This window comes from Cajanus cajan, chromosome 1, assembly GCF_000230855.2.
Source record: "Cajanus cajan strain Asha chromosome 1, NIPB_CcT2T_4, whole genome shotgun sequence".
Classification (NCBI taxonomy): Eukaryota; Viridiplantae; Streptophyta; class Magnoliopsida; order Fabales; family Fabaceae; genus Cajanus; species Cajanus cajan.
In genome coordinates, this window is record NC_138517.1 from 24718036 (window position 1) to 24745944 (window position 27909).

The 27909-nt window shown below is 37.5% G+C and overlaps 1 pseudogene; it reads left to right on the plus strand.

The window, feature by feature from the left end:
• The first annotated feature begins 15069 nt into the window (after positions 1-15069).
• Positions 15070-18277, plus strand: LOC145959066 (putative disease resistance RPP13-like protein 1 pseudogene; annotated as a pseudogene).
• The last annotated feature ends 9632 nt before the right edge of the window (positions 18278-27909 follow it).

The window sequence follows — 27909 nt, forward strand, 5'->3', positions numbered from 1 at the left end:
TTATTTTTTATTCATAATTTATTTTAAAAATAATAAAATTAATTCATAAGTAATTATGATAAATAAAAATTAAATTAGATAATTACCCACTAATATATTCGTGGGTAATTACAAATGGATTTATACGTTGGTAATTACTGACGGATAAATCCATGAGTAATTATTTTTTATTAAGAATTTATGTTAAAAATTATAAAATTAATTCATAAGTAGTTATGATAAATAAAATTAAATTAGATAATTACCCACGGATGTATCCATGCGTAATTATTTTTATTAATAATTTATGTTAAAGGAATTAATTTGTACTATCTATATCGATGAGATGCATCTACTCTTTGGTAGCTTATTCTTTAAGAACTTCACAGTTAAGCATGTTTGACATGGAGTAATTTAGGGATGGGTGACCTTCTGGGAAGTTTTCCAAAAAAATGTGCGAGTGACGACAATGCACGTTGAAAAATCTTGTGTTGATTTGTGGGGTTTGTGGGTCAATCTTTGATCCTAAAAACGGATAAATATCTCAAAAGGGGTTACCCATGGAGGGTTCTGATCGGTGAAGGGTTTTGACTAACGAGGAGCTGCGTGAAGTGTCGTAGAGTGGAGTTGTTGAAAGGTTAGATATGAGAGATGTTGCATTAAATAAGAGTGTTATTTAATAAAATTTCGAAATAATTTTTTAAACATATTATCAATAATACCTACGAATTTTATCCGTGGATAATTACCCATGAATAGAATCTGTGGGTAATTCTGTCGGAAAGTTACCCATGGATTATAATCCATCGGAAAATATTTCAGACGAGCAAATTATCGACGGATTATTGTCCATCTGTAATTCGTCGAAAATAATGTGTTACCCATGGATATTTTGGAATACCCACGAATTTGGTCATCTGTAATTTCAAAATTTCTTGTAGTGTATGTTTCCATGTGGTGTGGATTGCGATGATCATACTATGTATGAGAGCATAACAGGGATAAGTTATTGTGAGCTGTTGGATGCCACTTGGTGGTAGGACCTGTAGTAGATGATCTTTTTTTATGTAGGCGACCTTGGAGTAACAATTTGTCAACATTGTATTATTTATTTGGCTTGTTGTGTGAGACCCCGTGGCATTCTTCTCTCTTTTCTCCCTCTCATGACTCACCTTATACTTTCCCTTCTCCTTTCACTTTGAATTTTCACTCTCAAATCCCCTTCTCTTTATCTGAAGCCGTGAGCACCTAGGAGGTTCTTCTCCTCCTTCCTCTAGAGTGTAGCCGTGCGGAGCTAGCCGAGTGTGGATTTCTTTTCTTCTTCTTCTTCCTTTCTCTTCCCGGAGCTCGGAATCGTCTCACCAAGGTAAGGGAAGCTATTTTTCGCTTGGATTGGTTGGAAATGAGTTTAGAAACTCATTAGATGTTTGATGTTTGCTGATTCATGGGCTGTCTTGAAGAAAAATGTGTTTTTGGGTGTTTTCGGGGTTGGATAAAATTTGGGGATTTTCTGGTTGTGTTGGTTGCATGTGGGCAAAGTTGGGGTTTTTGGTTTCTTAATGGAAGGTTGAACATTGATGATTTTTCTTCTTGAGTTTTGGATGCATGCATGTGGTGATTTTTGATGTTTTTGGGTTGCATGTGGTTGGTAGTATTGCATTTGAGTTGTAGCATGGACTGTGGGTCCTTGGATTGTAGGTTCATGGTGGTTTTGAGTGAAAATGGAGGTGAAATCCATGAAGTTTTTGGAAGATCAGAAACTCACAGCTATAGCCGTGGAATCACAGCTATAGCCGTGGAAGAAAAATGCATTTGCAGAAACCCACAGCTATAGCCATGGATTCACAGTCATAGCTGTGAAAGGGGAAAAATGTGATGGCAGAGAGTTGCAGACATGGCTGTGATTTTGCAGCCATAGCTGTGGAGAAAAAAATTGAAGTGGCAGAAACTTGCAGCTATGGCCGTGGATTTGCAACCATAGCTGTGGAAGGGAAAATGAAATGGCATAGAGTTACAGCTAAAGCGCTGGATTGAGCGCTGCATAGGTGGGTCTTGATGACCGAATTTGGTCTCAAGGTCTTCATGAAAGTTGTAGCCTTGGATCTTAGCTTTCCAATGGCATTGGAATCACCCACAAAGGAGTTCTAAAACTCCTGATATGGCTGTTTTAGTGAAGAGATGTCAAGCTGCCAGCATTGGTTATAGCTGTTGCGGTTTTTAGAATTTTTCACAAGGTAGATGAAGGAATTAGGACTTGGTGTCTTCATGAGAGTTTTAGTAAATCTTCTTATCTTTCATATGAGATAAGGATGAGTATGGTAGGAGTAGTATAACTCATGATGCACTGTTTTCTGTGAAGGTTGCCATTTCACATTTAGTGATTTGGTTAAGTTGAGAGTTGTTTTAGGTGCTTAGGTTGATTGGTATTGTTTGGGTGAGTAATTTGACAAGATAGATGAGTTGTAAACAAGATGGTTGGGTCGTATTATGTGTTGAACATGTTGTACGTTGTGAAGTTGTTGATCATGCTGTTTTAAGCTGTTATTGATGATTTTCATGTTGAATTAAAATATTGTTGTACTATAGATTGTTAAGCTGAGTTGAAAATGAGGGATATGATGTGATGATTAGTAGATAATGTTGTTGATAATGTTGAGCTATAATTAGCTGTGTTGCAAGATGTTGAGATGTGTTGTATGTTGGTAAGTTGTGTTGTGTTGTAAGTTGATATGTTGAGCTGTACAATTGTGTTGAACTGTGTGTTGATATTGGATGATGTAGGCTGAAAGGCTGAGGTGTTGTAGGCCGAAAGGCTGAGGTGTTGTAGGCCGAAAGGCTGAGGTGTTGTAGGCCGAAAGGCTGAGGTGATGTAGGCTGAAAGGCTGAATTGTTGTAGGAGATCTCCGAGTTGATATGCGTGACGACGCATTGTATGTTTTTATGGCTGTTATGCTGTATGGCTGATGAGTTGTATGCTGATGATGTGAGATGTGTGCTATTATTGCTGGATGTTGTGGTATTTTAAGCTGATTTTGTTAAGTTGATGATTATGCTGTAAAATCGACGAAATGTATGTTGATGATGTGTTGATAGTCGTATTTGTTCTTATTACTTAAATCTTCCTTTATGTTGTTTCTTTTTATGCTAGCTTACCCTTTTGTTATTTCCATGTGGTTGGACTGCGATGATCATACCATGTATGGGATCAGAGCAGGGATAGGTGGTGACTAGTGGTGAGTCTGTAGCTGGCAGGCGGAACTGACTCCTTTTGATGTTTTGTTTGTTTCATCTGCTTGATATAGTGGTTTTGGATGTATTTTTGTATTGTACACCCTAAATCTAGTCGGATTGGGACATTGTATATATTTATATTCTAGATCCTATATTTATATACTCGTTCTATTCTGTCTAGTGTTTCCTGTGCGCTGTGGTTGTGAGTGTAGTGGCCAGCCGGGTCGTTACACTTTAGTGGTATCAGAGCAGGTCGAGTCTAGTGGACACTCTTTGGGGGTGGATCCTTTAGGCTTTTGTTGTGTTAACTCTGTGTTGTGCTGTCTTGTTGTGATGTTTTGTTGTGCTGTTGGTTGTTTGGTTTAGTTATTGTATACTGAAGATGCTATTACTTCTGTAGACAATGACTAGAACCAATGAGCAGATAGCCCGTGCCATGGAGATTATGGCTATGGCTATGCAGCGACAAAATGCTTATTTTGCTAGGATGGATGTTGATAGAGTTGCAGCTGGTGCAGCAAGGCCTGTGGGGTCACAGGAGAGCCGGGATCTAGCTGAGTTTCGAAAATTCCGCCCTCCACAGTTCAGGGGAGATACAGACCCAGAGATAGTTGACCACTGGATCTGTGAGCTGGAGAGGATCTTCACTGTGTTGGGATGTTCTCGGGGGGGCTGGCATATGTTGTCTACATGCTAGTTGGGGAGGCTGAGCATTGGTGGAGAGGTACTCACCATATGCTTACTGCTAGAGGAGGAGCTGTTGATTTTAGCTGGCCAAGCTGAATCATTGTTGAGGGGTGGAGTAAAGTGTTGTCTTCTGCTTGCTACTATGAGTGTTGAGACCGAAAGGGTCATTGCAGAAATTGTTGTAGTAAGGGATTTTGCTGAGGTGTTCCCGGATAAGGTGCCTGGGTTGCCTCCTATTAGGGAGATGGAGTTTAGCATTAGCTTGGTTCCAGGTGCGGGGCTAGTGTCGGTGGCTCCCTATAGGATGGCCCCAACTGAGCTGGTTGAGCTGAAAGGTCAGTTGGAGGACCTGTTGGAGAAGCAGTTGGTGCGGCCGAGTGTATCGCCGTGGGGTGCTCTCGTGTTGTTGGTGAAGAAGAAAGATGGAGGTAGTCGACTTTGTGTGGATTACCGGCAGTTGATCAAGTTGACCATTAAGAACAAATATCCACTTCCCCGAATAGATGACTTAATGGATTAGCTGAAGGGAGCATCGGTTTTCTCGAAGATTGACTTGAAGTCAGGTTATTACCAGATTAGGGTGAAGGAGGGTGACATACCGAAGACTACTTTCAGGACTAGGTATGGTCACTATGAATATGTTGTGAAGCCATTTGGTGTGACCAACACCCCGGCTGTGTTCATGGATTTCATGAACAGGATCTTCCGGCCTTTCTTGGATAAGTTGTGGTGGTGTTTATTGATGACATCATAATTTATTCAAGGACTCCAGAGGAGAACAGTGAGCACTTGAGGTTGGTGCTGTAGATTTTGAAGGTGAAGAAGTTGTACGCTAAGCTTTCAAAATGTGAGTTTTTGGCTGGATGAGGTGAAGTTCTTGGGACATGTGATCTCAGCTGAGGGGATTGCTGTTGATCCGACTAAGGTGGAGTCGGTATTGCAGTAGGAGCGTCCAAGAACTGTCACTGAGATTCAGAGCTTTGTGGGTTTGGCGGGGTACTATAGGAGGTTCATTGAGGGATTCTCCAAGATAGTGGCGTCTTTAACCCAGTTGACGAGAAAGGAGCAGCCGTTCATTTGGACAGATGCTTGTGAACGGAGTTTTGATGAGCCGAAGAGGAGGTTGACTACTGCTCCTGTGCTGGTGTTGCCGGATTCTGGTGAGCCTTTTGATGTGTATTGTGATGCTTCTTACCAGGGTCTGGGGTGCGTGCTGATGCAAAACAGGAAAGTAGTGGCATATGCTTCAAGGCAACTGAAGAATCATGAGAGGAATTATCCCACTCATGACTTGGAGTTAACAACTATGGTATTTGCCTTGAAGATATGGAAACATTATCTTTATGGTGCTCGGTTTAGCGTCTTCAGTGATCACAAGAGTCTGAAGTACTTGTTTGATCAGAAGAAGTTGAACATGAGGTAGAGGCGGTGGATGGAGTTTCTGAAGGATTATGACTTCCAGTTGATGTATCATCCTGGTAAGGCCAATGTTGTGGCGGATGCGCTGAGTAAGAAATCCATCCATATGTCTGGTATGATGGTGAAAGAGCTGTAGCTGGTGGATAAGTTCAGAGATTTGAATCTCTGTGTGGAGTTAGCTCAAGATCACATTAGATATGGGATGACTACCATAACTAGTGAGTTCTTGAGGCAGGTTGGATAGAAACAGTTGCAAGATGTCGAGCTGGTGAAGCTTCTTGGTTTGCTGGGAACTAAGAAGGCTATTGGTTTCGAGCTGGGAGGAGGTCCTACCGCTGCTGGAGTTTACTTACAATAATAGTTTTCATGCTAGTATTGGGATGGCGTCGTTTGAAGCCTTGTATGGCAGGAGATGTAGGACACCTCTGTGCTAGTATCGAGATGGTGAGTCAGTGGTTGTGGGACCGGAGCTAATCCTACAGACTACTGAGGAGGTGAAGCTGATTCAAGAGAGGATGAAGACTGCTCGGAGTAGGCAGAAATCATATGCTGATAAAAGGCGTAAGCCTTTGGAGTTGCAGAAGGGGAACATGTATATCATGTGTCCCTGCTGAGGAGGTATGTCCATGACCCTGGTCATGTGGTTGAACTAGATGATGTGCGAGTGAAGGAGAATCTGACATTTGAGAAGTTGCCAGTAGCTGTAGTTGAGCATAAGCTGAAGGAGCTGAGGGGCAAGTCTATTTCCTGGTGGAGGTGTTGTGGGATGCAGTTACTGGTGAGGCTACTTGGGAGGTGGAGCAGCAGTGCAAGGAGCGGTATCCGTTCCTTTTCCCAAATGAGTCTATTTTCGGGCACGAAAATTCCTGTTGTTGGGGAGGTTGTGAGACCCCGTGGCATTCTTCTCTCTTTTCTCCCTCTCATCACTCACCTTATACTTTCCCTTCTCCTTTCACTTTGAATTTTCACTCTCAAATCCCCTTCTCTTTAGCTGAAGCCGTGAGCACCTAGGAGGTTTTTCTCCTCCTTCCTCTAGAGTGAAGCCGTGCGGAGCTAGCTGAGTGTGGATTTCTTTTCTCCTTCTTCTTCCTTTCTCTTCCCGGAGCTCGGAATCGTCTCACCGAGGTAAGGGAAGCTAGTTTTCGCTTGGATTGGTTGGAAATGAGTTTAGAAACTCATTAGATGTTTGATGTTGGCTGATTCATGGGCTGTCTTGAAGAAAAATGTGTTTTTGGGTGTTTTCGGGGTTGGATAAAATTTGAGGATTTTCTGGTTGTGTTGGTTGCATGTGGGTAAAGTTGGGGTTTTTGGTTTCTTAATGGAAGGTTGAACATTGATGATTTTTCTTCTTGAGTTTTGGATGCATGCATGTGGTGATTTTTGATGTTTTTGGGTTGCATGTGGTTGGTAGTATTGCATTTGAGTTGTAGCATGGACTGTGGGTCCTTGGATTGTAGGTTCATGGTGGTTTTGAGTGAAAATGGAGGTGAAATCCATGGAGTTTTTGGAAGATCAGAAACTCACAGCTATAGCCGTGGAATCACACCTATAGCCGTGGAAGAAAAATGCATTTGCAGAAACCCACAACTATAGCCATGGATTCACAGCCATAGCTGTGGAAGGGGAAAAATGTGATGGCAGAGAGTTGCAGACATGACTGTGATTTTGCAGCCATAGCTGTGGAGAAAAAAATTGAAGTGGCAGAAACTTGCAGCTATGGCCGTGGATTTGCAGCCATAGCTGTGGAAGGGAAAATGAAATGGCAGAGTTACAGCTAAAGCGCTGGATTGAGCGCTGCATAGGTGGGTCTTGATGACCGAATTTGGTCTCAAGGTCTTCATGAAAGTTGTAGCCTTGGATCTTAGCTTTCCAATGACATTGGAATCACCCACAAAGGAGTTCTAAAACTCCCGATATGGCTGTTTTAGTGAAGAGATGTCAAGCTGCCAGCATTGGTTATAGCTGTTGCGGTTTTTAGAATTTTTCACAAGGTAGATGAAGGAATTAGGACTTGGTGTCTTCATGAGAGTTTTAGTAAATCTTCTTATCTTTCATATGAGATAAGGATGAGTATGGTAGGAGTAGTATAACTCATGATGCGCTGTTTTCTGTGAAGGTTGTCATTTCACATTTAGTGATTTGGTTAAGTTGAGAGTTGTTTTAGGTGCTTAGGTTGATTGGTGTTGTTTGGGTGAGTAATTTGACAAGATAGATGAGTTGTAAACAAGATGGTTGGGTCGTATTATGTGTTGAACATGTTGTACGTTGTGAAGTTGTTGATCATGCTGTTTTAAGCTGTTATTGATGATTTTCATGTTGAATTAAAATATTGTTGTACTATAGATTGTTAAGCTGAGTTGAAAATGATGGATATGATGTGATGATTAGTAGATAATGTTGTTGATAATGTTGAGCTATAATTAGCTGTGTTGCAAGATGTTGAGATGTGTTGTATGTTGGTAAGTTGTGTTGTGTTGTAAGTTGATATGTTGTGTTGAACTGTGTGTTGATATTGGATGATGTAGGCCGAAAGGCTGAGGTGTTGTAGGCCGAAAGGCTGAGGTGTTGTAGGCCGAAAGGCTGAGGTGATGTAGGCCGAAAGGCTGAATTGTTGTAGGAGATCTCTGAGTTGATATGCATGACGACGCATTGTATGTTTTTATTGCTGTTATGCTGTATGGCTGATGAGTTGTATGCTGATGATGTGAGATGTGTGCTATTATTGCTGGATGTTGTGGTATTTTAAGCTAATTTTGTTAAGCTGATGATTATGATGTAAAATCGACGAAATGTATGTTGATGATGTGTTGATAGTTGTATTTGTTCTTATTACTTAAATCTTCCTTTATAGTTGTATTTGTTCTTATTACTTAAACCCTTTTGTATAATTTTTCAACATAAAATAAAGAGTAATCATACATATTATGATATTTTAACCAAAAACTCTTTTAAATTATTTGCGATTAACATGTATAATTTTTTTAACTATCTATATAAAAGTAAATTTTTTGTTTTTACGTGCATAATTTTTAAATAATAAAAAATAATATTAAAAATTAATTATTTTTATAAAATTAAAATTTGAATCAGAAATCTTAAAATTCAAGAATTAAACATAACATAAATTGATTTAATAAATATGCGTAATTATTAAACACTTTTAAATAAATATAAAAGTGAAGTGTTTTGATCCACTAATAAAATATAAATTTAATTGAAAAGAAAAAAAGTTTTTTAAATGATGAGAAGATCATTCGAAAAAAGCATAGGGAAGATCTAGCATTTTTCTAAAATAAATCATTGCACCTTTTCCGGAGAAAGAATCAGTTGCGGCTGTATACGTACATAGATAGAAGTTGACAAAAATAGCAACGTAAGAGAATTTGGAACTGAAATAATAATAGTAGTAGGTTTTAGTATAGGTCTCAACTTTTAATTATTCAATTGTATTTTTTTGGAATTGTCTCCATACTTTTAATTTGTGTAGGCAAATTTAATGCTTTGTCTTTTATTTTTTTAGGGTAAATTTAGTGTTTTCCTTGCTATAATAACACTAGAGAAAAAAAAAATAACACTAGAAATAAAAAAATAATTATGAGGCTTCTTCGTCCCACTTGATTAATAGTAAATGTCGTTTTTGGTCTTTGGACCATCCCCGAATAAAAAAAAATAGTAATTATATATATTGGATTGTTTGGAATATTTAATTAACAAATAGGCTAAATGGAAACAATTATTTGAGATTTATGTTGTTTTTCTCTCCCCACGGTAACCAAAATATGAAAGAATAATGGAAGTGTATTACCTTTTTTGCCGTTTTATCCGTGTAAAAATTATATTTTTAATTAATTTTAGCTTTCTATTATAGGAAATAAATATTATATTTGTAAGGATAATTTAAAAATATTATTTAAATTAAAATAAATATTATTTTAATAATATTGTTTTTAAATATTATTTAGATTTAAAAATGTTATTTTATTTTTAAGATGAATTTTAGAATTAAAAATATTATATTTATAAGGATAATTTTAGAAAATAATGTAAATAAACATGAAAAAAATCCACGTAATATAATAATAAAACAAGACCCTTAACTAATTAGGGTGCCGGTCCCACAGGCCACAACCATTTTATTATGAATATCAAATCAAAAGTCGTTTTCACATAATATGAAAGTCTTGAACCAAAAAAAAAAAAAAAAAGCACACCAAAGATAGTATGATACAGCGTCATCGGTCTTTTATTCGTCACCCGTGAAGAACTTGCAATAGGAAGATGAGCCCAATGAAGCACCACTGAGCTTAAATTTCCTGATGAATATAATTAAATTAGGAATTCTCCAATAATCTAAAGTAAATATAGCATAATATTAAGAAATTGCAGTGTCACTCGTCCGATATATATCTACCAGAGATGAAATAAGCAATAAATGAACAAGTTTGCTTTCATCCTTCAAGGCTTCAACAACATGGCACACAATTCGAGTATTATATGAGGATGAGGTGATATATATGTGTGGGCTAGAGCTAAAAACATAATTGGCTTGAGGAGATGAAGAAATTATTTTTAATTAGATTTATATTATATACTTGGTATATTTTAAAATTATACAATGCTAACAGTATACGGATGCAGCACGCCAGCATCATTTACACAAGTTGACTTGACTTAAAGCATTATAATACTACAACTCCTCATTTACACAAGTATGTATGTATCAACAACATCATTTAGTTAAAAGCTCCAGTTTTCTGATCCAATTTGCAGAATAAAAGAAGAAATGGCATTAGCTATGGTGGGACAAGCACTTTGTTAGGAAAAATTACGCTGATCTTTCCCGTAACTTCAGATTTGAGAATGGAGCAAAAATAATTGTGGACTAATAGCACACACAAAATTGATAACGGAGTTCGGCCAACTCTGCCTACGTCTCCGGGCTGCTGCAGATATTTTACTGAAAAGGGAAATATAAACAGTGTTTACAAAACACTCACAATCTCTCAAAATACTCACAACCACTCACAACCCACGACCCAACTATACCCAGAAAAATTAAGAACTTCTCTCTCAATTTTTCTATACAAACGCTTTGCTAAGTATTTGCTTTCGTTGGATACAAAAATGAATGGAGGGGCTTGCTATTTATAAGGAACGATTGCAGTGTGAACGCTCCAAATTCGGTGCCTCCAATTTGGAATTCGGTGGTCTGCCTGCCAAATTTGATTTTGCATTCTGCCAAGCCTCCAATTTTGACTTTTCAAAGTTTGATTTCTGCCAAAATTGATTTCTGCTTTCAGCTGCCAATTTGGACTTTTCAACAATCTCCCACTTGAAGACTGATTTCAATCTGTCTTCACACTTTAATCAATGCAGCAGCCTTCCTTGGTCTGTTACTCTAGCAGGCCAACTGAAGTTGAGCACAACTTCAGTTTGTCAATGGTCACCACCTTTGTCAACATGTCTGCTGGGTTCCTGCTTCCTAAGATCTTCTTCAATGTTAACACCTCATCCTCTAGCAGAGATCTGATAAAGTGATAACGGATATCGATGTGTTTTGTCCTAGAATGAAATGCTGAATTCTTTGCCAGATGTATTGCACTCTGACTATCACTATGCAAAACACTCTTCTCTTGGATGAATCCCAGCTCTGTTAACAAACCCTGAAGCCATATCAATTCTTTACTGGCTTCTGTCACTGCTACGTACTCAGCTTCTGTAGTGGATAAAGCGACAATTTTCTGTACCTGCGACATCCAACTAACAGCTGTAGTACCAACAGTAAAAATGTAACCGGTGGTACTTCTTCGGTGATCGACTTCACCTCCATAGTCTGCATCTACATATCCTTGCACCTTTATTTTGCCTTTACCAAAGTGCAAACATCTTTCTGTGGTGCCTCGTAGATACCTCAAAATCCATTTAACTACTTCCCAATGAGCTTTTCCTGGATTCGACATAAACCTGCTAACAACTCCCACTGCATGGCCAATGTCTGGCCTTGTACAGACCATTGCGTACATCAAACTTCCAATGGCTGAAGCATATGGAACTTTAGCCATAAAGCATTTTTCTTCCTCTGTCTGAGGGGACTGATCCTTGGATAGGCGAAAATGACTAGCCAAAGGTGTACTAACTGGCTTGGCGTCGCCCATGTTAAATCTTTGCAAAACACGGTTGATGTACTCTGCTTGAGATAACTGCAAAATCCCTCTTTGCTTATCTCTCGTGATTTGCATTCCAAGAATCTTCTTTGCAGGACCTAAGTCCTTCATGTCAAATTCTCTTGACAATCGCTGCTTCAAGCTTCTTATCTCATCCATATCTAAACCAGCTACTAACATATCATCAACATAAAGTAGCAGAATGATATAACTGGACTTATATCTCTTGAAGTAGCAACAGTGGTCAGCATTGCACTTATGGAAGCCTTCTTTGTGCATGAAGCCATCAAACTTCTTGTACCACTGTCTTGGAGCTTGTTTCAGACCATACAAGCTCTTCTTCAACCTGCACACCATATTCTCTTTTCCTTTCTCTGAGAAGCCTTCTGGTTGGTGCATGTATATCTCCTCATCTAGATCTCCATGAAGAAATGCAGTCTTCACATCTAACTGCTCTAGGTAGAGCTCTTCACTAGCAACAATGCTCAACACTGTTCTGATTGTATTGAGCTTCACAACTGGAGAATAAATCTCTGTATAGTCAACTCCTTCCTTTTGCTGGAATCCTTTGACTACTAATCGAGCTTTGTATCTTTTGGAGCCATCATGCTCCTCTTTTACTCGATACACCCATTTGTTGTGAAGTGCTTTCTTATCTCTGGGTAACTCAACTAGTTCCCACGTCTGATTTGAGATCAAAGACTTCATTTCGTCCTTCATGGCATGCTCCCACTTGCTGGCATCTGTGGCCTGACATGCTTCATCATAATCTTCAGGCTCACCTCCATCAGTCAGCAACATATAGTTCATGTATCTCCTGTTAGGTACATGAGGCCGGGATGATCTCCTCACAGGAGCTGAAGTTGAAGACTCTGGTGTGTCAGATTGTTGTTCACAACTTTGTTCCGTTGATTCCTCTGGCTGAGGAGTTTCAACTATAGGACTTTCTGGGACATCATCCACCTCTGCATACACTGGCCTACTCTTTTCTGAGTTACTGGCATCAGTACTATGTCTGTCCTTGTACATCACTCTCTCATTGAAGATTACATCTCTGCTGCGAATCATCTTTTTGTTTTCATCATCCCATAGGCGATAGCCAAACTCATCTTCACCATAACCGATGAGAGTGCACTTCTTCGATTTGGGATCAAGCTTATTTCTGCCTTGATCACTGATGTGCACATATGCTACGCAACCGAAAACTTTAAGATGTGTGAGTTTTACCTCCTTTCCGCTCCATACCTCTTCTGGTATTCTATACTCCAATGGTACCGATGGACCTCGGTTGATCAAGTATGCTGCTGTGTTGACTGCTTCTGCCCAAAACTGTTTTGGTAAGCCTGACTGCATACGCAAGCTTCTGGCTCTCTCAGTCAACGTTCGGTTCATCCGCTCAGCTACACCATTGTGTTGCGGTGTACCAGGCACGGTTCTTTCCATTCTGATTCCGTGCTCATAGCAGAACTTCTTGAATCTGGTGTCTTCATATTCACCACCATTGTCGGTTCTGAGCTTTTTAATCTTCAATCCTGTCTCATTTTCAACCATGGCTTTCCATATCTTGAAAGCCTCAAATACATCTGACTTATGTTTTAGAAAGTATACCCATACTTTCCGAGAGTGATCATCAATAAAAGTCACGAAGTATTGCTTCCCACTAATAGATGAGACAGTCGTTGGACCCCACACATCGGAGTGAACAAGCTCGAGTTTCTCCTTCTTTGGGGTTCTTCCACTTGTCTGAAAGCTGACTCTTTTCTGCTTTCCAAGTATACAGTCTTCACACATGTCAATTTCCACTGACTGAAGACCTGGTAATTTTCCTTTAGAGTGCATGATCTTCATCCCTTTCTCACTCATATGGCCAAGTCTTTGGTGCCATAAATTGGGATTGTCATTTGCTGCAATTGCAATTAAATAACATGCTCCTGCTGTTTTGTAAAGAGTACCGCTCTTTTTACCACGAGCAATCGTTATTGCACCCTTGGAAATCTTCCAATCATCACCATGGAAGGTCGTTGTGTAGCCTTCACTGGCCAACTGGCCTACTGAGATTAAGTTCTTCGTTAGGTCGGGAATATGTCTGACATTCTTCAATTCCCATACAGACCCTTTTAGCTTAATCTTCACTACACCTTTTCCAACAATCTCACAAGATTGTTCATTACCAAGGTAGACTTTACCAAGGTTTCCGGGAACATAATTCTCGAAGAATTCTCTCTGCGAAGTAGCGTGGAAAGATGCTCCAGAGTCTAACACCCAAGACTCCTCCTTGCTCTCCAAAGAGCATATTAATGCATCATCTCTTCCTGAGGTAGAAGCAATATTTGCCTCTGCTTTCGCCTCCTGATTCTTCGGTGCATTCTTGCACTGATTTTTGTAGTGCCCGGTCTGCCCACAGTTCCAACACTTGATAGTTTTTGAGTTGTTAGAACTACGATGATTTCTGGATTTGGACCTGTTATCCCTTGATTTTCCACGTCCATTTCCTCTGGTTGGAGCCCTCCCTCTTGACTCTGTATGTAATACTGAAGAGGTTGAGGATTCACCCGACTCTCTCCGTCGGATCTCTTCACTGAGAACCAGATCACGAACATCATCTGATTTCAACTTATTGCTTCCCGATGAGCTACTCACAGCTGTGACAGTAGCATTCCAACTTTCTGGTAGAGAAGACAAAAGTATCAATGCTCGTACTTCATCGTCAAATTCAATTCCAACTGAACTCAACTGGGTTGTGACTGTACTGAGTTCATTTAAGTGTTGCGCTACTGATGCGCCTTCCGCCATCCGCAAGTTAAACAACCGCCTCATCAAGTGAACTTTGTTTGAGGCTGACGGCTTTTCATACATACTGGAAAGAGCCGTCATAAGACCCACTGTGGTCTTTTCCTTTGCAATGTTGAAAGCAACATTACGAGATAATGTCAAGCGGATAACTCCAAGGGCTTGTCTATCAAGAAGGAACCATTCATCATCCTTCATGCCCTCTGGTTTCTTTCCTTCGAGAGGTTGATGTAGCTTTTTCTGGTACAGATAATCTTCGATCTGCATCTTCCAAAAGCTAAAGTCCGCACCATCGAACTTTTCAATTTTCACCTTTCCTTCATCTGCCGCCATTGCTCCCACTCAAATCTGACTTCTCGGATCGCTTCTGCCAACAAATTGGTAACGCTGACCAATTTACACTATTCACTATTCACGTGAATAGTAAAATACTATTCATATGAATAGTACTCTCGCCAGAGTTTAGCAGAAACAACCAGCTCTGATACCAGTTGTTAGGAAAAATTACGCTGATCTTTCCCGTAACTTCAGATTTGAGAATGGAGCAAAAATAATTGTGGACTAATAGCACACACAAAATTGATAACGGAGTTCGGCCAACTCTGCCTACGTCTCCGGGCTGCTGCAGATATTTTACTGAAAAGGGAAATATAAACAGTGTTTACAAAACACTCACAATCTCTCAAAATACTCACAACCACTCACAACCCACGACCCAACTATACCCAGAAAAATTAAGAACTTCTCTCTCAATTTTTCTATACAAACGCTTTGCTAAGTATTTGCTTTCGTTGGATACAAAAATGAATGGAGGGGCTTGCTATTTATAAGGAACGATTGCAGTGTGAACGCTCCAAATTCGGTGCCTCCAATTTGGAATTCGGTGGTCTGCCTGCCAAATTTGATTTTGCATTCTGCCAAGCCTCCAATTTTGACTTTTCAAAGTTTGATTTCTGCCAAAATTGATTTCTGCTTTCAGCTGCCAATTTGGACTTTTCAACACACTTGTCTCTGCATTCTGTGGAGATCTTATTGGATAGGATGGCCTCCAGAGAGTTCAGACATTTCTTTTCCAGCACAAAGCTAAATGTTTCTGTGTTGGATGGATTGAAGATAAAATTGTTGGCACTTAACACTGTGCTCAATGATGCTGAGGAGAAGCAGATCACTGATCCTGTAGTGAAAGCATGGCTTGATGAGTTGAAAGATGCTGTCTATGATGCTGAAGATTTGTTGGATGAAATCAACACTGAGTCTTTGAGATGCAAGGTGGAGGGAGAATATAAAACATTTGCTGCCGAGGTTAGATCGTTTCTTTCATCTCCCTTTAACCAATTCCATAGGAGCATGAATCCAAAACTTGAAGAAATATCTACAAGACTAGAACATTTTGTGAAACAAAAAGATATTCTTGGTTTGCAAAGTGTTTCTAGGAGAGTTTCTTGTAGAACAGCTACAGATTCATTGGTTGAACCTATTGTTGTTGCAAGAGATGATGACAAAGATAAGCTACTGAATATGCTTCTATCTGATGACGATGAAAAGAAGAACAATAATATAGAAGTAATTACAATATTGGCCATGGGAGGAATGGGAAAAACAACCCTTGCTCAATCCCTTTATAATGATAGTGAAGTGCAGGAACGTTTTGATTTGAAAGTTTGGGCATGGGTGTCAGATGATTTTGATGTTTTTAGAGTGTCGAAAAAAATTGTTGAATCTCTCACATTGAAAGATAGTCATATTACTAATTTGGATGTTCTTCGTGTTGAATTAAGGAATAGCTTGAGAGAGAAGAAATTTTTGCTTGTGCTTGATGACCTTTGGAATGACAAGTATAATGATTGGCATCACCTAATAGCTCCTTTCAGCAGCGGGAAGAAAGGAAGTAAGATCATTGTCACAACCCGACAACAAAGAGTTGCACAGGTCACGCATACTTTTCCCATTTGTGAGTTGAAACCTCTTACAGATGATAATTATTGTTGGCACATACTAGCCAATCATGCATTTGGAAATGAAGGTTACGACAAATATCCTAGCCTAGAAGAAATTGGTAGGAAAATTGCAAGAAAATGCAATGGCCTACCACTAGCTGCTAAAACATTGGGAGGCCTTTTGCGATCAAATGTTGATCTTGGGGAATGGAAAAGAATTCTGAACAGCAGCTTATGGGCACATGATGTTTTACCTGCTCTACGCATAAGTTATCTACATATCTTCCAGCACATATGAAAAGATGTTTTGCTTACTGCTCAATTTTTCCAAGACGAACATTTTTTGGATGAGAAGGAATTGATTTTGTTATGGATGGCTGAAGGCTTTCTTCAACAGGTCTACAATGAGAAAGCAATGGAATCAGCAGGTGATGATTGCTTTAATGAATTCTTATCTAGATCCTTAATTGACAAAGAGAAAGCTGAAGTTGGAGAAAAGTTTCGAATGCATGACCTCATTTATGATTTAGCTAAACTAGTATCTGGAAAAAGTTCATGCTACTTTGAATCTGGTGGTCAGTTCCCGGGAAGTGTTAGCCATTTAACATTTCGTACAAGGGAGTTTGATGTATCTAGGAGATTTGAGGGCTTGTATGAGTTAAACTGTTTGCGGACCTTTCTACCACGACTGCTATATTCAAGTCAAAAATGTTACTTAAAACATTAATTAAATTATAAAACTATTATGTAAGTTTATAAATTCTAACCACAAAAGATAACCTCCATACAGAGACGGATCCATATTCATGATTTAAACCTCATTTATTTAAGTAATTACTTTTGTTTTCCTTTAGGCATATTTTAATATTTATAATTAAAACAACACATTTTTGTAATAATACGAAAACATGATAAGTGAGAATCGATGTTTGTGAAGGTTCTACCTACCATGCATGTGCAACAAAGGGACGTGACCACGATATTTAAAGCAAAGCTATTACCACCTGTGATGGTAACCTATGAAGATTCAAGTACTCCTACTTTATGACTTTAATTTTTAATTTAAAAATAAAACAAAACATCAATGGTAAGTGTTGAAATTTTATGTGTGGCACTGATTTGATGACGATGTTCATGTCGGCCCATGTCAACACAAACATCTCTAGTATCGTTATAATAATTCAAAATTTTAAAATTTAACTTTTTTAGATTATTTGGATTTAAAAATATTATTTATTTATAGAATGGATTTTAAAAATAAAAATATTATTTTTAATATTATTTTTAGTAGGCTCTTGACTGCCTAACAGTAAGCTTTAGAGGAGTTTTGCCGCCAAACAAGGAGCTCAAAAGAGCTTAGCCTACCCAATGATTGCTCTATTTTATGACTTTTGCACTTAATGTTTTATGTGATATATTGAGGTGATAAAATGAGCTATTATGAAGTTGTGTTGCATTATGTTGTTATGATTGATGTAACATGTTTTGGAAAGTGGAAAATATAGTATGTTAAGTTGTTTAAGTTGAATTGGAAATTATTATAAATGTTGTATGAGTTGTGTTAATAAGTTGAGAAGTTGTGTTGAGTTGAATTCGTTGTGTTATGTGAGATGCATGTTATTGAATTATGTTGTGAACTTAGAATTAAACAAGAAAGTGTTATTTTTGAAAGTTGAAATATCTCACTATGTGGATATATGTTGTGGTGTTTCGAGAGTCTAATGTTGAAAAATCCTTCTTGAGAAAGATAGTTCTTTAAGGGGAGTGTTGTGTATCTTCCAAGTCCTTAGTTGATACCATATAGGACAAGGTCAAGCCATATTAGTTTAGAGGTGAACATATTGAGTAAAGTATGAAGTTGAGAGGTAAAATTCTTGATTAATTGTTGGAAATGTTCGTAGTATTTGGAGGGTAGTTAATAGGTTAATTTCATAAAGGTTTAGTTGATGCATATTAATGTCATGATAGGTTCATACCCAAGTTGTTTTATCCTTGATAGTGGTACTGAGATTTTCTAGTCTAAGTGATGAAATTCAAGAAATCAATGTCGTGTTGAAAATGGATTTGATATCCAATGTTGCGTTGTATGGCCTAAATATGAGAGGTTTGACCTTAAGGTGATACGTAGGAGTGTGTAAAAAAAATCAAAATGAACCAGATTAAATTTAAAATCAAATTACATCATTTGATAAACACCATAACCAATTTGAAAAAAATATCAAACTACATTGTTAACATAAAATGAATTTTATAAACCAAACTATATTAGTAATAAGGTTTGATGCAAAGGTGCACCATTTTTTAGAGAATGAAATAAAACTAAATAAAAATAATTTACTTATGTCTCTCATATCCCATAGTAAGTGATTTACAATATGACATAAAATGTTTGAGTATTGCAGTTATTGTGTTTTTGTGTTGCTTTTTTATTTTTTTCTTTTTTTATTTGTCTTTAGACTATTAAAGTAACTTTTAGTTATCAAATGATGTTTCAAAATTTATTTTTTATATGACAATTATAGTTCTTTAATGCTTTTGACTTGACCTCTGGAAGTTTCTTCAATTACTATTACTCTTTGTTATATATTTACTTTCTATTGTATCTCTTATCTCTCTCTCTCTCTCTCTTTTTTTTTTCTTTTTACCTTACTTATCACATATATCATCAGTTTCTTTCTTTACTTTTTCACTATCTCCTACCATTTCACTTGGTTAGACTCTAATGTGAAATATACACTAACATTTTTGTTAAATAAAGGAACAATAAAGCTAAAGAGTATTTTATAATGTTTACACTTTAAGTGTGTTTAGCAAGACATTGAAGGAGTTTATAAGCTACTTTTGAATAACATGTAAGTTTGCTTAATCAATATTATTAAATCGAAAGATGATTCCCTAAACTCAAAATTTTAATGCTAATAAATAAAGTGTTTTTATATAGAAGAAATGTCTGAAAAAAAATGTTTTTAAAACATATCTTTGAAAGACTTATCAGATGAAGTGTAAGATGCAAATTACTTATAAGTCATTGTTAATTAAACAAAACATACAATCTATCTCATATATATTAAATATTTATCATTTTAAAAAAACTTGATCACTTATTAACAAGGTAATTAACGTCAACTAATGTTTTTGTTTATTTATTTATATTATTTAAATTATTATAATAAATAAATAAATAAAAATTCATGCAAGAAATTCCATATGATAACAGGGAAGTAAGCTTCTCAAACGATCAAAGAGTGGCTCACCTAATTCTCAATCCTTTTTATTAACAAAATCTCCTTCACTTGCGAAGCTGCCAATTGGCATTTGGCAAAGTAACCTTTTGGAGAATATACTTTTCTTCCAACTTTTCATTTCTTATTCAATCTTTTCAATTACAAATTGTCTCATTCTTTTAGGGGTTGGCTAAACTTTCATAACCAAATTATTATAAACAAACACAAAGTCAGTTATTTCATGGATTAGGAAACGAATTGGAAAACTCTTTAATTTCACGATATGATGATTTTCCAAGATATGATATTCAGTTGTTTGATATGCGACAAATTCTGTGTGGGCAATAAAAGAGAGGAAATGAGATTTTTGCACTTAGATGGATACCTATATTGATTTTTACATCATCAATTATTAAACAATTATATCACAAAAGCTATTATTAAATCAGGAGAACATTAGATCAGTTTTATTTACGAATTTTTTATTAATTTGTTCTTTTATCTCTCCATTACATCACACAAATTTAATCACACACGTCTCTTTATTTATTTTTATATGGTAAATATAATTTTTTTTCGCTTTTTAAAGCTTCGTGTAATAACAATAAGTAAAGGAAACAAATCTGATTGTCTTTGGCTTTATGGTCGCAAAGAAAAATGGAAACAATAAAAGAAATAGTAATAACAATGACCCTTCCCTTATTCTTCTCCTCCACTCCACCACATGGAATACTACTGGAATAGTAATCAATAACAAAAGGAAACTTGGAATGAGGAGAGAAGAAGAAAAAAATAAATCAAAATAGAAGAAGTTAAATTTTAATAATATTATTATAAATGGTGTATAAAAATAATATTATTATAAATAAAAGAAAAATGTTAATAATATATTTATTATTTAATTAAGAAAAATAAAATAGATATTTGACCTTTGATTAGTTCTTTTAACCAAGAGCCCTGAGTAGATTAGGAAGTTTATGTATGGGACCACTTTATACTTACATTTTTCAAGCACTTGCTCTAAATTAGAAAAAACGTACGAGGAGAACCTCAAGGCTAAAGAAGGAAGTCATATGGAGATTCCTCTTGTTGACATCAAACTTCTATTGAGGTAAAAAGGAATGAGTTTTCTCGCTCATGAGTGGTGGACAATTGTTAGGTACCGAGATTATTAATCTCCTAATTCCATTGCTTGCTTCTATGTTGTTCTAAAGGGAACTTTGAGAATCTCCTTGAATATTGTGTCATAGGAGATAATTTTGTATGAATTCTATTGTTGTTGTTTAGTATTATTTATGCTCTATATGATGCTTGATTGAGTGGTGTGACTGTTGAATTAAAATCCTATAAAAAGCCTTTAGGGTACTATGAGAACCCCAATTTTATAGAGTAGGATTGAAGATTCAATATGGAATTATTGATTGAGTAATTGGTTTGCTAAATAAGTAATCAATGGGACAAAGTAGTAGTATTAGACTTTTATTTGTGAATTGACTATTTTGAATGGATTAGAAATGAGAAAACTTGTGCAACTTTCGCAATTTGTGCAAATGACACGTTGCAATGAGCACCATGGTCCTTAAGAGAAAATGAAGTTCTCTATCTTGATAGTGTCAGATGCCAACGAAATCGCATTGGATGTGGGAGATCTAAAGAGAGTGGGTTGCCCTTTATAGAAGCCATTAGGCATGGTATTTTCCACACAGGGGGTGAGAGCTCCAAGAGCTTTTTGTGGCTATGACGTCAAACGTTGGTATAACCATGTTGGGATAGGGACTTCTAGAAAGCAAAGGTTTCTCTTAGTTAGGGTTGTTAAGTCAAAAGACAATCCCCAAAATTTAGAGTTTTAATGCTAACAAACAAAACATTTTTATATAGAAAAAATGTCTGTAAAACTGTCTTTGAAGCATATCTTTGAAAAGCTTATCAGATGAAGTGTAAGACGCAGATCATCTGTAAGAAGATTGTTAATCAGACGAAGAATACAGTCTATCTCAAATACATTAACTATTTATCATTTATTGAGACTAATGATTTAATTTATTTTGAATACTTCATTCCTTATCATATTGGATCAAAAGACCATCTCAAAACTCATAAATATGTTAAAGAGAAAAACCATGCTTTCCATCAAAACCAAATCCTTGAAATTAAGAGAAAAAGTTGACAAAGTCACTACTATAGCTACTCTATGTTGACATTGCTTTCAATGGCCTCGTTTGGTATGAAAATTTGATAAGTAGCCTCCTTGATCAGATAAGAGGTACTAATTGGTGAAATGCATTCAATGCTCATATTAAATGTGCCAAATGGTTACCTTCATTAGGGAATACGATGAAGATGGAAGAAGCAAACTTGTGAGCTCAACTCAAAATGTTGCAATGGTCATCTTCTCTAGGCTACTATATAAGAAGATTCAAAGTATAACATCTAAGTGAGACGAACACAACATTAGCCTTTATAACCATTGTTATAATGTTGAGCCTAAAAAATCTTGTTGATAAAAAAATACCTGAGTAGAGCCTCGAGAGGCTTTTTGTTAAAAGAATATTTGGGTTAAGCCTGAAAAGGCTTGTTGTTGAAAGAATACTTGGGTAATGGCTTGAAGAATCCAATCAAAGAGCACTTGTTGTAGGCCAGAAGTGGCTTGGGAAATGTAGACACCCAATTTCGTCCGGGGCATACAAACAAGAGAATGGACCTCTGGTATGAAGGGAAGAAGCTCCCGAAGCATGCAAACAACAAGATAGGACTTTAGAAGGCCCAAAAAACCCAAATAAGCTAATTTTAGAAGACTGGAATGGGCTTTTCCAAAAACCAGAATGGGCCGTTCCAAGTTTCTAAAAGGGCCAATAACCCTAATTTGGAACGGGCCGTTCCAAAATTGGAACGGGCCGTTCCAAACTCTTCAAAAGAGGGCTAAAACTTTTTATAACTGGAACGGGCCGTTCCTAAACTGGAACGGGCCGTTCCAAGTTATAAAAAGAGCCCAAAGATCTTGTCTGGAACGCCCGTTCGCGTTTACCAAAGGATGTGTTGATTTTATCTCTGGAACGGGCCGTTCCAGCTTCAGAACAGGCCGTTCCAGTTATAAAATTTACACAGAATGATCATATCCAGAACGGGCCGTCCCGATTTTGGAACGGGCCGTTCTGGACCCTTTCTAAAGTCTATAAATAGACAGCTTAGGCTTATTTCTTAGGACTCAAAAATTTCCTTAGAGCACGAAATTTCTCTCTTTTCTCTCTCCCCCTCTCTTTTGTATTTCTTGAGATTTTGTGAGGCATTGTAGTGTTAAAGGTTGCCACAAAGAACCTAAAATCTTCCTGTTTTGAAGATTCAATAACTCATTCAAGAGGTATTTCAGTTAATCTCTTTCTCCTTTTTTTATTTATTTCTTCTCTATACTAAATATTGTTATAATAAAAATAATCATGTAGACATTTTAGGGTCAATTGTATAATTTAAATTTCCAGCATATAAATAATTTACTTCATCATAGAGTACCAATTAAGGGCGTTGTAGGGGTGCTTAATACCTTTCCTACACGTAACCGACCCCCAAACCCAATTCTGGTTATCAAGCCATTATTGGATATTTTTAAAAACCTTTTTCTTTTTCCAATGTTTTGAGTAAAATATTGGTGGCGACTCCATGAACTCATTTTTGAAAATCATTAATTAAGGATTAGGCTGGTGTCCGGGCATTCCTTAATTGATGAGACCTTTAAAAGGATGTCTAAACCATTAGTCGCGAGATCGGAAAAATTCAGGTTGTGACAGATGGTGACTCCACTGGGAACGTTTAAAGAGGGTCAAGCCCATTTAATTGATGAAGTTAATAAAATAAAAATAATAATTTAAATATTTTTCCCCTTTGCTTTATTTTCTTTATTTGTTTGGCTTTAATATCTGTTTTGTTTGTTTAAATTCTGCACCTATTTGAATAAAACTGTACACAATCCTTTGCACACAACAGTTTCCCCTACACCCGGGGGCATGAGGGTAATAAACATAGAGAGTGGTTGACGTATGACCGGCCCAAGTTTGGCCTTGGAGCCTGCAAGCCTTGTCGGAAATCACACTCAAGGTGATAACCGGTTACTCTAGCCCAAAATACTGCGATAGACCTTAGAGTTTGCCAGGTGACGGCGACAGAGATACTTGATCCCTATGATGGGAGCACCTTGGGGGCCTTAAGACCAGTGAGATTAGAACTATCCTATACAATGCACTTTTCTTGCAGGGACCACAGAGCAAGGATTTAAACATGACTGTTCGCGGGTGTACATTTGTTTGAGCATATGTGTGTTGCATTTGTTTGTGTTTATTTATTTCAAATGGATAAGAATTACAAACAAATAAATATTAATAAAAAAAATATGATAAAAAGTTTAACTCCCTTCTGTATACCCTAACTCTAAAGCATCATATAAGGTAGTTTATTTTAAAAAAAAACAATATATATATATATATATATATAGCAAAAAAATCATGCATCACAACCCTTAGCCAAAAACATGATAAAATTTAGGCAGAAAATAAATATCATGCATTTCCTAGGATAGTACATTAGCATACATTCATTAGAAATGGAAGGCACATATAATAGTATGCAGAGAATGTTCTCTAAACAAAAATCAATGAGAATGATATCCGTTGAATTTCTCATATGTCTTTGCATCCTATTTTACGTTTCATATAGATAACGCGCCTTCCTTGTAAATAATAAATAAGGATAAAAAGGGAAATCTAATTTGTGCATGTTAGCCAGATAATGGAAATTACTGTAATCAAATGCGAACCTCACACATCAAATCAGGGAACACTTATCAGTAATTGGGGGCATCACACGCCCAAATCGACGATTCAAACAGCGAGACTTTCCCATGACAAAATGACAATTGTCGGGATAGGAGGAATGATCAAGAATGGACGAATCCTTGCTTCTAGGGAATTACAAGACAAAATCCAATTGAAGAGCAAAGACATTGCGCGATAAAAGCTCGCTAGGATGAAAACCCGTAAAGGACGTTCTAGGCAAAAATTAGGGTAAAAGAATCAAAATCCCGATAGGATATATCCTATGCAAAAGTTAGGGATATACATATATATGTAAAAAAGCAATGCATGCTCAAGTTGAAAATCAAAAGGCGGCTTGAGTATTCTCTTTAGAAAACAAGAATTCATAAAGGTTTCACTCTGAAGTCGAAACACCCACATTCAAGCAAGTGGGAATGCGTTCCTAACGTAGTTTAACCAATCGTCAACCATGCCTCTCTAGGGGGCAACCTCGGTTAATCTCTCTGTCTACGAATCACGAACTCGGGGCATGCCCGGGCCTTCGAGCTTTGCTAAAGGGGCACGTGTAAATTGGAAGTACTGTTTTAAATGCCATAACATTCTTTCATTTCTCTTCTCCCTTTAAATATTCACTCTAGGCCTCATCCATTAACCCTTAATAAAAAAAATGTATTTGTGACAAAGATGTTACTCAATAATAGCATGGAAAGGATAATAAAGGAACAATCAGGAGTCCAAACATGACTAGGGTTTAATAAAAATAAAGACATCCCATACCTCACGAGCGCTGCAAAAAATGAAGGCCCGACAGAAAACCCACTAAGGGGGCTACGCAAAAGTTAGGACAAGATCTGCTAGGCAACCCCACAAGCAAAATTGGGTAACCTTGGCAAAAGTAAGGATCAAAAGAAAAATGTCTGCTAGGAAACACATCCCAAGTGACCTAGGCAAAAGTTAGGACATTAAAGTGGCAACTTGAGTTGAAGATCAAAAGGTAGCTCAGGGGAATCATTCAATCAAAGCGCGACCCCAAGTCATCACTCCACTTTCCAAAAAGGCTAAAACACAATGATAGATTCCTTGCAGCAAATACGTTTTGTTTAATAACCCTAATCACCAAAGCCTACCTTGGCCAGCCATTCTTCTAAAAACACCCTTTTGGGAAAAACATCCATTCTAACAACCCTTCTGAAAAAATACAAACATCGCTTCTGTATTTTCTCTTGACCTTTATGGCATTAAAATGGTACCGAAAATATACAAGGAGAATGCACAGTGAATACTCATAGAGGAAAGATCAAGGTGTCCCCGAACAGAGTTGGGAGACGCTTGACTACACATCGACTAGATAATCAAGGAGCCACTGAAACCTTGAGTTCAAAAAAATCGTATCCCGACAACAATCACAAACGACACCAATAAAAAGGAATCGTCAACTTTAACCTTAATGCGCACAAGTTAATCTCCCGACATTAAAAAACAATTGCATGTTTAGGACTAAATACATGGGCATAAACTGCATCGCATGCATATGAGTTAGAGACATATGGAAGGGCGTTACACAAAAAAAATAAATAAAAGAATCATTCCTTTCTTGCATTTTCATTGCATCCATGCATCCATGTATGCTACTTGCTATGGGTCAGAAAGAGTCATCAGGACGAAGCACAAGCTAAATAGCCAACCATGAGCCAAGCAGTGGCAAACAACAACCTCAAGTGATTCTATGTGCCCACTAAGCAAAGACATATCAATAGTGGAATAGAATAAAATCGACCAAACAAGCAAGTCTGTAAGCATGAAGAGGCCATCGCGCCCTACTCCTCAATTGAATGAAGGATGATCCAAGAGACTGCCAAGACCAGGAATGTCTTCCTAACCAAAGCCAGGAGTGGCTTCCAAAATAATACTCATCAATAAAGATTCAGCAAATAACATCATCATGGAATAGATCCCTCCACCAATGATGACAATAAAAAAGCAAAAACAACATGAGAAAAAAGGCAAGCTTCATACATGTTGAAAAAGTCGAAGCATTTAAAAAAATAGCAGAAAAAGGCAAGCTTCAAATATGAAAAAAACCGAAGATAAGAAAACAAAATTTAGAAAAAAAACCTATTACCAGCAGACGGCCTTAGAGGCTATGAAAATACTACGGCCTGTAGAGGCTATGAAAATACTACGGCCTGTAGAGGCTATGAAAATACTACGGCCTATAAAGGCTATGAAAATACTACGGCCTGTAGAGGCTATGAAAATACTACGGCCTGGAGAGGCTATGAAAATACTACGAGCTGGAGAGGCTATGAAAATACTACGGCCTGGAGAGGCTATGAAAATACTAGGGCTTGGAGAGGCTATGAAAATACTAGGGCCTGGAGAGGCTATGAAAATACTAGGGCCTGGAGAGGCTATGAAAACACTAGGGCCTGAAGAGGTTATGAAAATACTAGGGCCTGGAGAGGCTATGAAAATACTAGGGCCTGGAGAGGCTATGAAAATACTAGGGCCTGAAGAGGTTATGAAAATACTAGGGCCTGAAGAGGCTACGAAAATATTACGGCCTATAGAGGCTACGAAAATATTACGGCCTATAGAGGCTATGAAAATACTACGACCTGGAGAGGCTATGAAAATACTAAGGCCTGGAGAGGCTATGAAAATACTACGGCCTGGAGAGGCTATGAAAATACTACGGCCTGGAGAGGCTATGAAAATACTAGGGCCTGGAGAGGCTATGAAAATACTAGGGCCTGGAGAGGCTATGAAAATACTAGGGCCTGGAGAAGCTATGAAAATACTAGGGCCTGAAGAGGCTATGAAAATACTAGAGCCTGAAGAGGCTATGAAAATACTACGGTCTGAAGAGGCTATGAAAATACTACGACCTGGAGATGCTATGAAAATACTCCCTCTTAAACAAGTTACAAATAAAGGGACACACCATCACAAGAAAAAACAATGGAGCATCTACTCGAAGACTAAAGATTAGGTGTATAGTTTGTCATCCTTGTTACCCCATATAGTATGCAACCCAACACTCAGCTGCTCTAAAAGGTAATGATACAAGCAAATACACTTATCCAAGGGAAGCAACGTAGAAGCATCACACAAAGAGACAAAGAGAAGACCCGAACGAAATGTCTACGTCTTTTCTTGTCTTTGGAAAAGCAACACATTACTATTGCAAAGGACAAGTAAACAGGGGCAGCTGTAGACACCCAATTTCATCCGGGGCATACAAACAAGGGAATGGACCTCTGTTATGAAGGGAAGGAGCTCCCGAAGCATGCAAACAACAAGATAGGACTTTAGAAGGCCCAAAAAACCCAAATAAGCTAATTTTAGAAGACTGGAATGGGCTGTTCCAAAAACTAGAACGGGCTGTTCCTAGTTTGGAACGGGCCGTTCCAAGTTTCTAAAAAGGCCAATAACCTTAATTTGGAACGGGCTGTTCCAAAATCGGTACAGGCCGTTCCAAAATTGGAACGGGCCATTCCAAGATTGGAACAGGTCGTTCCAAACTCTTCAAAAGAGGGCTAAAACTTTAACTAGAACGGACCGTCCCTAAACTGGAACGGGTCGTTCCAAGTTATAAAAAGAGCCCAAAGATCCTTGTCTGGAACGCCCGTTCGAGTTTACCAAATGATGTGTTGATTTTATCTCTAGAACGGGC